The sequence below is a fragment of the Onychostoma macrolepis genome, chromosome 20 (assembly GCF_012432095.1).
Source record: "Onychostoma macrolepis isolate SWU-2019 chromosome 20, ASM1243209v1, whole genome shotgun sequence".
NCBI classification, from domain to species: Eukaryota; Metazoa; Chordata; class Actinopteri; order Cypriniformes; family Cyprinidae; genus Onychostoma; species Onychostoma macrolepis.
The window spans coordinates 9,696,385-9,705,671 of record NC_081174.1 but is presented as its reverse complement, the minus strand read 5'-3'; the positions used below and the strand labels follow the sequence as shown (position 1 = coordinate 9,705,671).

General features: G+C 34.4%; 1 long non-coding RNA gene across 1 annotated transcript; it reads right to left on the bottom strand.

Annotated features, from left to right (window-relative positions):
- Positions 1–5,104: 5,104 nt before the first annotated feature.
- LOC131527672 (uncharacterized) lies at positions 5,105–7,441 on the bottom strand. The gene is made up of 3 exons (XR_009267718.1): positions 7,402–7,441; positions 6,645–7,053; positions 5,105–5,448 (listed from the first exon to the last, which is right to left on the bottom strand). It is a non-coding gene; the product is annotated as an uncharacterized LOC131527672 (long non-coding RNA).
- Positions 7,442–9,287: the final 1,846 nt, after the last annotated feature.

Below are 9,287 nucleotides of genomic sequence, written 5' to 3'. Positions count from 1 at the left end.
GACCATTGTGATGACTGAGATAATAAATGCAAACTCAAAACTGATTAGACTGATAAACTGCTAGAGAACAAATAAAAATGACAGGAGCCATTGTATGAAATAACATATACGATTTTTTTTATATAAAACGCTGTCTAAAATGGATATGTCATCTCCCGCTTATGCTATCTGCTATGACTAGTAGCAAATCAATAGATGTGTTCAAAATCTCCACTAAAATCTCCATTTTCACTAACTTTTATAATGCTATAAGGAGGACTTACTTTTTGACTTTTAGTTATAGTATAATACATTCTTGCCCTGCATTTGAGTATGTAGTGTAGTATAATGTAGTATATGAAAATCAGTAATGTGTAACATGTAGTATGTCCAAATATGCTTTATTTGGTGTTGTTATTGTTAACTAAAACTATTACAAATCATTATAGAATAATATATATTATATATATATATATATATATATATAAACTTGAAAATGGCTTAAAATAAGTTAAAGACTAACATTTAACAAACTATAACTAAAATAAAACTAAATAAAGATATAAATAACAACTAGAAAAAAGAACATAAGAAAGTGACTAAAGCTTAAAATTAAAATTGAAAATATAAAAATAAAAACAAATAGAAAATCTTCATGAATACTATAATAGTATACAAATTATATTAAAATAACACTGGACGCATGCAGTTGGACATTTTATTATCCCACGAGGCAATTTACACCAAAAAAATATATACTGAACTGATTTTTTTTTTTGGTATGTGAAATTAAAAAGAGTGAGACACTGTAGTTTGACTGGTTCAACAGAAAAGACAAAAAGTAGTGAAAAAATGGAAACGAAACTCACCTTAAAATACACAAGCGAGATGCAAACCATCTCAGCAAGAGCACAACACTCCTACATATATACACTGATTCACTTTGTGTAACATTGTGTAAACAGAGATGAATGATAAACTCAAGGCACACATTCCTGACATGCATTCCCTCGATGAACACCCGGAGCGCGCACACACACACGCACGCGCACACGCACGTTTGTTTTTGTGAAAAGTGGGGACATCCCATAGGCGTAATGGTTTTTATACTGTACAAACTGTATGTGCAATTGCCCTACACCAACCCTACACCTAACCCTACTCCTTACAGGAGACTTTGTGCTATTTCAAATTTTCAATACACTCCATTCTGTGTGATTTATAAGCGTTTTGAAAAGTGGGGACATGGGGTAATGTCCTGAAAGGTCACCTTCTCCTTGTAATACCTATGTCATACCCTTGTCATTACACAAATTGATGTCCTCATTTGTCACAAAAATGCACGCACACGCATACACACACACACACACACACACACACACACACACACATACAAACTGCTCATTCATTCATTCATTCTCCACCAGCAGAACACTGCTGCAGCTACAATAGTCTGAGGCAAACTATTGCAAACAAACACAATACATACATACACACAGATATGTGGAAATATGCAGTCTGCTTTTATTACTATTAAGTGTTCTGGCCCTTCTGAAATTAAAGTCAAACACACATGTATCATATGCAGCCACAGACACACCCACCCACCCACCCATATGGGTGTGAGATCAATCAAAAGATAAATCAGTCTTAAGTTGTCAACTAAATTCCACAGATATTTTCATATGGGACATACGCAACCATTCCAGGGAAATCTTCGAGACAAAAGCATACAAAAGTTACTATTATCCTGCAACCACTGAAATATCTTGTGATGTTCTCATTCCTGGAGGATTCAGAAAATTCTGCAAAATTGAGATATTATTACTTTTGTGAATGACGCACAAAATATCACTATTATTCATATTATAGATGCACAGCTACTTTCTACACAGACATTATGCAAATATAAGACTGGATTGTTAAAAAAACTAAAAACTTTTTTTTTGCTTCTTTAGCTCAAAAAACTTTTCATGTGGATTAATTTGTGTATGCAACATTTTAAAGTAAGCAAACACAAAAAAGTGATTGATTTTATTAACTGAAAGCTGGGACTTCCATTCCTTCAGCTGCCGTACTGACCCGTGTAGTTTCTCCCATGCAAGTGCTTCATCTCCTCTCCCTATTATTATGGTGGCCCAGTAGTGTGCAACACATCAAAATCTCCACAACACAATGAAATTAGCATAACACAACGGAAACCAGTCGCAACACAACAAAATTAGCACAACACAACATAAACAAGCCACAGCACAACGAAATTAGACCTATGTGTTGTGTTTTGGCGATTTCGTTGTGTTGTGCACTGCTGGGCCACCATATTTAATGTCAATAACAAGACAAAAAGATACAAGCCGAGATGAAACAAGAAAAAAAAATAATAATAAGCAAGAGATATGAGATAAAAATGTTTTTACTGCACTTAATCATGACATACTTTTGAACGGCAATAAAAACACAGAGATTTGAAATATGTTCGCTATTTAGACTAAGGGTCTAAAACATCTAAACACAATAATGCATTCTTTACTGCAGAAAAGAGACTGGCAGCTACACACACCTTACACACTTAAGCACAGAAACATTTTCAGCCTATCACCTGTCATTTCTAACCCTGCGGCCCACCATCAAACACAGATTTATGAGCCCAGAGTTATGCAAACTAAGAGCGGCACTCCAGTCACTCAATGCAAAACTGCACAACAACAGCCCAGAGATGGAAAAATCCAGCCACTCTTTACTGAGAGAAAGTTTGATTGTAGAAGATAAACCTCCCTTGTGCAAAATGAAGTGCATTTTAGTGTACTTCTAAAGCCCAGACAGACCTTTCAGGCTCTTTATGCATTTTTCCACACTCAAATTCAAACAAAATGCAGCTGAAAAGATATAAAATGTGTTAAAATGTTTTAAACCAAGATATAAATACAAAACTGTTGATATGTTGAAAGCAATATCATCAAATGATCGAAAATATTTAATAAATGAACACACACTGTAAAATGTGATAAGTTGACTTAACTTAAAAAATAAAATAAAATGATTAAGTAAATAATAATAATTAAAAAAAAAAGTTAAGTGAACTTGACAATTCACTTAACTTATTTTTTTAATTATCATTTACTTAAAAATTTTAAGGCAACAGGTTTTTAAGTTAAGTCAACATATCACTTTTTGCAGTGCACAAAGGAGTATAGGATGAATCTCAAATTTTGCAAAAAAATTAAATAAAAATCTGCAGAGCTTCAATGCCATGTGGGCCTCCTCATTAGTGTGAATAGTATATTCGATATTATATTCCCTTCCAGAAAGAGTCTAAGTTGACATGTTTTTAATCAGCTATACAGTATGGGAACATTAAAGGCACACACACACAACAACAATGCGATTTCTATTTCCAGCTGCTGTGCCAAGCTGCAGACAGGCTGGTTAATGCTGAGCCCGGCTGCATGGGGCCCACAGCGGCATCAGAGCCGAGAGAGAGAAGAGATCACATCACTAATGCACCACTTAATACAGTCTTAGAATAACACATATGTATCCACATGCCAAGCACAGCACCAAACACACAGCCTGTCTTCCAGCTGAATGGACACTCAAGCCTTTAATGCCCAAGGGTGATGCCAGGGGCCACTGCAGAGCCACACCTGTCTCTCTCGGCCCCTTATCTATTGTGTTCAGATTAACCCAGACAGACGGCAGACGGACAGTTGGCATGTACTGTACACGCACATATACCACTGTGCTTCTTTGAATTTTGACTTCTATAATGACCATAAGACAGTTGGATTTAGTTTTTTACAACCGTTTTCTGATGCTTAAAATTATACAGGTTGTTGCTCCTGTGCCTTTAAGACTTCTAACACACAAACACACAAAAAATGTTGAAGACTTTAACATTTTAAGATGTGAGACTTACCACAAGCTATATCAAACTTTACAGCTTTGTTCCAATAACAGTGTGATGCTTAAATCCTAATGACTAAAATGACAGCTCAAATAATACACAAGTTTTAAAATAAAAATGTGGTTTATTAAATTAAGTGCTTTTATCAAATTTTAAGATTTCTGCACATTTCTGCACACAAATTATGATTACAAGGCTTTTTGACTGACGTTATTATTGATTAATAAAGACTTATTTTTTATGTGGTTCCTTGCACAATATTAAGTTTTGTGCTCAAAACACTTTATCATAGTGCATGATTTTTAAATAAATACTAGTGCTGGGCAACGATTAAAATTTTTTATTGCAATTAATCACATGGAATTTCTGCGATTAATCGCATTGTTATGCACTAAATTGGTCCAAGACAAGACTGGATAGGACCCCATTTACTGTCATTGCATGGAGAAAAACTACATTTTAGTAAGTAAGGTTTGGAACAACATGAGGGTGAATAAATGATGAAAGGATGCTCATTTTGGGATGAACTGTACCTTTAATTCACCCAAAAATAAAAATCTGCTGAAAATTTAACCTCAGGCCATCCAAGATGTAGAGTTTGTTTCTTCATCTGAACAGATTTGGAAAAATTTAGTATTATGTCAATTGCTCACGAATGGATCCTCTGCGGTGAATGGGTGCCGTCAGAATGAGAGTCCAAACAGATGATAAAAACATCACAATAATTCACAAGTAATCCACATGACATCACTCCATCATTTAACATCTTGTGAAGAATCCTATATCTATAATGTTGCTTTCTCCAGTAAAAAATGTGTTTCGTATGAATCAAGAGAGAAATATGCACAGATCAAACATTGTTTACAAGTGAAAACAATCCAAAATAGATATGGACTATCTGTCAGTGGAATTTGATCTGAGAAGACAACAGTCCTGAATGATGGATTTGTTTCTTAAAAACATGCAGGTTTTCACTTCACAAGATGTAAACTGATGGATGTGGATTATTGTGATGTTTTTATCAGCTGTTTGGACTCTTATTCTGACGGCACCCATTCACTGCAGAGGATCCATTGGTGAGCAACTGATGTAATGCTAAATTTCTCCAGATCTGTTTGATGAAGAAACAAACTCATCTACATCTTGAATGACCTGAGGGTGAGTGAATTTTAATTGTGCTGAATACAGAATAGACATTGATATGTAAAATTAAGCAGTCATAAGCTAACATGTTCAAGCTTTTGACATCATAATTATGGCGATTACTGAAGAGGTCTGTTTCTGCAGTCAGTTTCCATAAATGGTCAAGAGAGGAAGCGTGTGTTGAATGTGTAAATATGTCTAAATAGTACATATATCATATGGCAAGGGTGTGTATATGTATTTCTGTGTATGTCTGAGCATGAACTAATTGACAATAGTTACATAATGTCCAATAAGCCAGCCAACATCACTCCTGTGCACCACACAATAGATGGAATGCATCCAGATCAGGTCGCCACTGGGTTTCATTGGGTTTCCAAGACACAATTAACAGCACATAGCAACACTGATGAAGTTGAATTCTATAAGAAATGAATATGTTAAATGATACAGCTAGAAAGTTATCCACTAAAAATGTGCATAATATTCACATCACAATAGTGCTTCAGTAGCAGTGAAAGGCACCGTTCTTTGAAAAACAAGGTTTTATGTCAGTAAGAATGTCTCATTCTGCCAAGGTGGGGTTGTTTGTATGTTTCTATGACTATAAGCAAACTGTTCTAAGTCTGTTCTGTGTTGAATGAACAAGCCTTAAATACAGTGGTTGCCATATAGTATATTAAAATGAATAGATTGTAATATTTTCTAAAGAAAATGATGTTGCAGCTGGTTGTGAGGGTGATGTCATGTGGCTGTTAGGTGTTTTCAGTTGTTTTTTTAAATATTGCTATGCATTTTCTAGGGGTGTTGCTAATGTCTTCTGGGTGATTACTTACTGACTTTAGTCAAAATATTTTTTTTCTCCAGTTATATCATCTGCCAGGTGAAAATAAGTAAACAAACAAACAAACAAACAGTAAATAAATTTTTGAAAGTCTCTTAAGCTTATCAAGGCTGCATTTGTCTGATCAAAAAAATAAATTAATAAAAAAACATGAATATTGTGAAATATTATTATCATTTTAAAATAACTGCTTTATATTTGAATATATTTTAAAATGTAATTGATTCCTGTGATGACAAAACTGAATCTCCCGTATCATGTGATCCTTTAGAAATCATTCTGATATGCTGAAAATTGTTCAGTTGCTTAATATTTTTGTGGTAACTATAATACTTTTTCAGGATTATTTGATGAATAGAAAGTAAAAAAAAACAAAAAGAAAAACAGAATATATTTGAAATAGTTTTTAGAAATGTCATTTTTATATATTTTTATTTTAAATTTATTGAAAATATTATTTATTTAACTTTATTTATGTATTATTTGTATTCATTTATATATATATATATATATATATATATATATATATATTTATTTATTTATTTATTTATTTATTTTTTGCTGTGGATACCATTGTAAACAAGATACAAAAATATATAGGCCTATCTTTCTGTTTATCCCTGTTGCCATACAGAAGGACAAAGCTAAGGATTGTTCTTCTGAGAAAGAGGTGAGAGGAGATCATTGTACAAGACTGAGAACTCTCTCAGCGTTTATAGGGACGTCCTCAGCCAGTATGTGTGTCTGTGTGTTGAATAAAAGTGTGCTCCTCACCTCAACGCTGTTTTCAAGTTCACTTCCAGGAGACAAAGACACTATTCTGCTGAGGAGAAGAAAAGAAAGGGGAGCGGAGGAAAGAGGGGCTGAAGAGAAAGACAGTGGAACTTTCCAAATCATTTGAGTTTGGAATTTTGTTAGAAGGTGCTACATAGCTCCAAATATTTGTTGTTTCAGTCAGCATGGCAACCAGTACACAAGCCAGCAGTTTGAGAATGAGACTTAACATTGAAACTGCTGCCTCAGATTTTAACACGCATACACACAACGTGAGAGGCTTGATTGTGGGAGGTTTCAAGACTCCTCTTGCACTGTTTCTTTTTCTCTTGTTCTCTGGATTGCTCAGATTTCACTGATGGCATGCTCCGGTAACAAATGTTGATTGACAACATCTCTCAGGTGAAACCTGTGACCAGAAATGGTAAAGAGAACAGAACAAACATCCGTCACTCAATTATTAATCTCTCTCTCTCGGCCTCTGGCCGCTCAGGCACACACACACACACACCCAAAAACATCCAACACTAAGCTGTGTTTGAGAGATTGTCCCTGGGAGTCTAAAGCCACTGAACCATATGCATTTCAAGCTAATCATTTAAGGGGCAAGCAGGGCAACAGTTACAATAGTCGTATGACTTTGCAATAATGGAAAAAATTAACCACAATCTGAGGCCAGAATATTACAAGGCAAAATGAAAGGTACAGTTCACTCATAAAAATAAAAGTCTTAAAAAAAAAAAAGTCATTTACTCACCCTATCCTTGTTCTAAAAGCTGTATGACTTTCTTTCTCCTGTAGAACAGAAAAATACATTTTGTAAGAAACTTTTCAATTTGATCAAAATTACTGAGCACTTTTTTTGAGATGTCAAAAATAAATGACTAAACAGTATCATAAAGGACCTTAATAGATGTCTACACAAATTGTCCACACTCAACATCTTTTGAATTCATACAATATCTTTGCATGAAGAATAGATCAAAATTCTATTATTCTCTCAAAATATAGTCTTATTGCTAATGTATGAGAGGAGTAGTGTTTATGGACTATTTGTTCTATTTGAGCCACAAAACTGCATGATTTCTTCAAAAATTAAACTGATACAATTCTTGAATTTAATTCCCTGACTTATTGATTAAATTGCAGGTTATTGAATAATTGCAGATTATTCAACCCAGGGTCATTGGAAAAATGTGCCTGTTGCAAGATTTCTGCAAAATGTTATTACTTTTCCTTTTTGCATGTTTCAGGACACTTTTAAAGAATCTGACAAAGTTTTATTACATTGATTGTCGCATGTATCACGGCAGTTCAGAAAGGAAATGTCAGTGGTACTGAAAGGTTAATATTCTGTACTATCCACACTAAACCCTAAAATTAACATTAACAATAACAAAAGCAAATATTAGATGAAAATGCATTTGCAAAGCTTGCTCCTACCAGTCTTTTATGTGACTCATACCAGTGTGCAAAGCTGTACCAGGTGTGCTATTAAACAAGTTTACCATGTCAGAAAAGCTATACATATTATAAGCCATACATAATATATGTTCGTTTACAAACCATGCACTGTGGTAAAAGTGTTTTGAGGTCATAACATAGTATTATGCAAGGAACCATGTGAAAATAAGTCTGTATTAATCTTCCACTGCAATTATAATTTGTGTGAAAACAAATACAAGTAATTGGTGTTTTACTGCCACTAGTGCTATTTCTATTGAATTGTATATAGGTACATCTTTAGAACTTTGTAAAAATGCAAATGAGGCACATTTTTCCAATGAGCCTATATTGCGATTATTTCTTTACTGAAAGATATTTTCACAATGCTTCCGAGTCTTTTTTGAAGCTTCATTCCCCATTAATGTAACTGCGTATTATTCAAAATTGTTCTTTTTCCTCAACAGAAAGACATATGAGCGATGAGGGTGAATAAATGCTAACTAAACTTGTGGGTGAAATATCCTTTTAAATAAAATTGCCACACATAAGCATATCTAGCATATGCTTAATTTCACAGAATGAGGAAAGCAGGGGAAAATACACATAAAGAAAAGGAGAGGTTGAGAGAACAAAAAAAAAAAGGAGAAATGTAGATCTGGGAGGTTCTTCTGTTGCCATGCGTGTACATGTTTATGTATGTTAGAAACAGATACAGCGAAACAGGCATGAAATCTGATCACAGATCAATACTCAGCTCTGCTCCACAGAGACCAGAAAACATCAGATAGTGGCTTGTGGGGTGGAGTAGGGGGTGTCTTAATGCACTTGGCTTTGGTACATTGCAGGAGGTGCCCACAAATGCTCATCCAAGTTCTTAAAAGCATGTTTTGTGCTTTGGGTGATTGCCAAAATGGTGTAGAGGTCTACTTCTGACATTTTAAAAAAGAATCCCAAATAAAAGCAAATGAAAAATGACAGAGACAGAAAAAAAAAACTAAATAAATTTGAAAAGGCCAAGTTAAAGCTTGGCTCCATATGCAATGTGGCTCACGTCAATTCACCCATCATCTATAGCAGATGACGGACCCAACGTTGTGCACAAAGCCATTTGGGCTAATTACATCATTAATTATTCATCAGTACTTGACCAGATCGAAGGCAAACCAGAGCTGTACACATTAGACAGAAGAGAGGCAT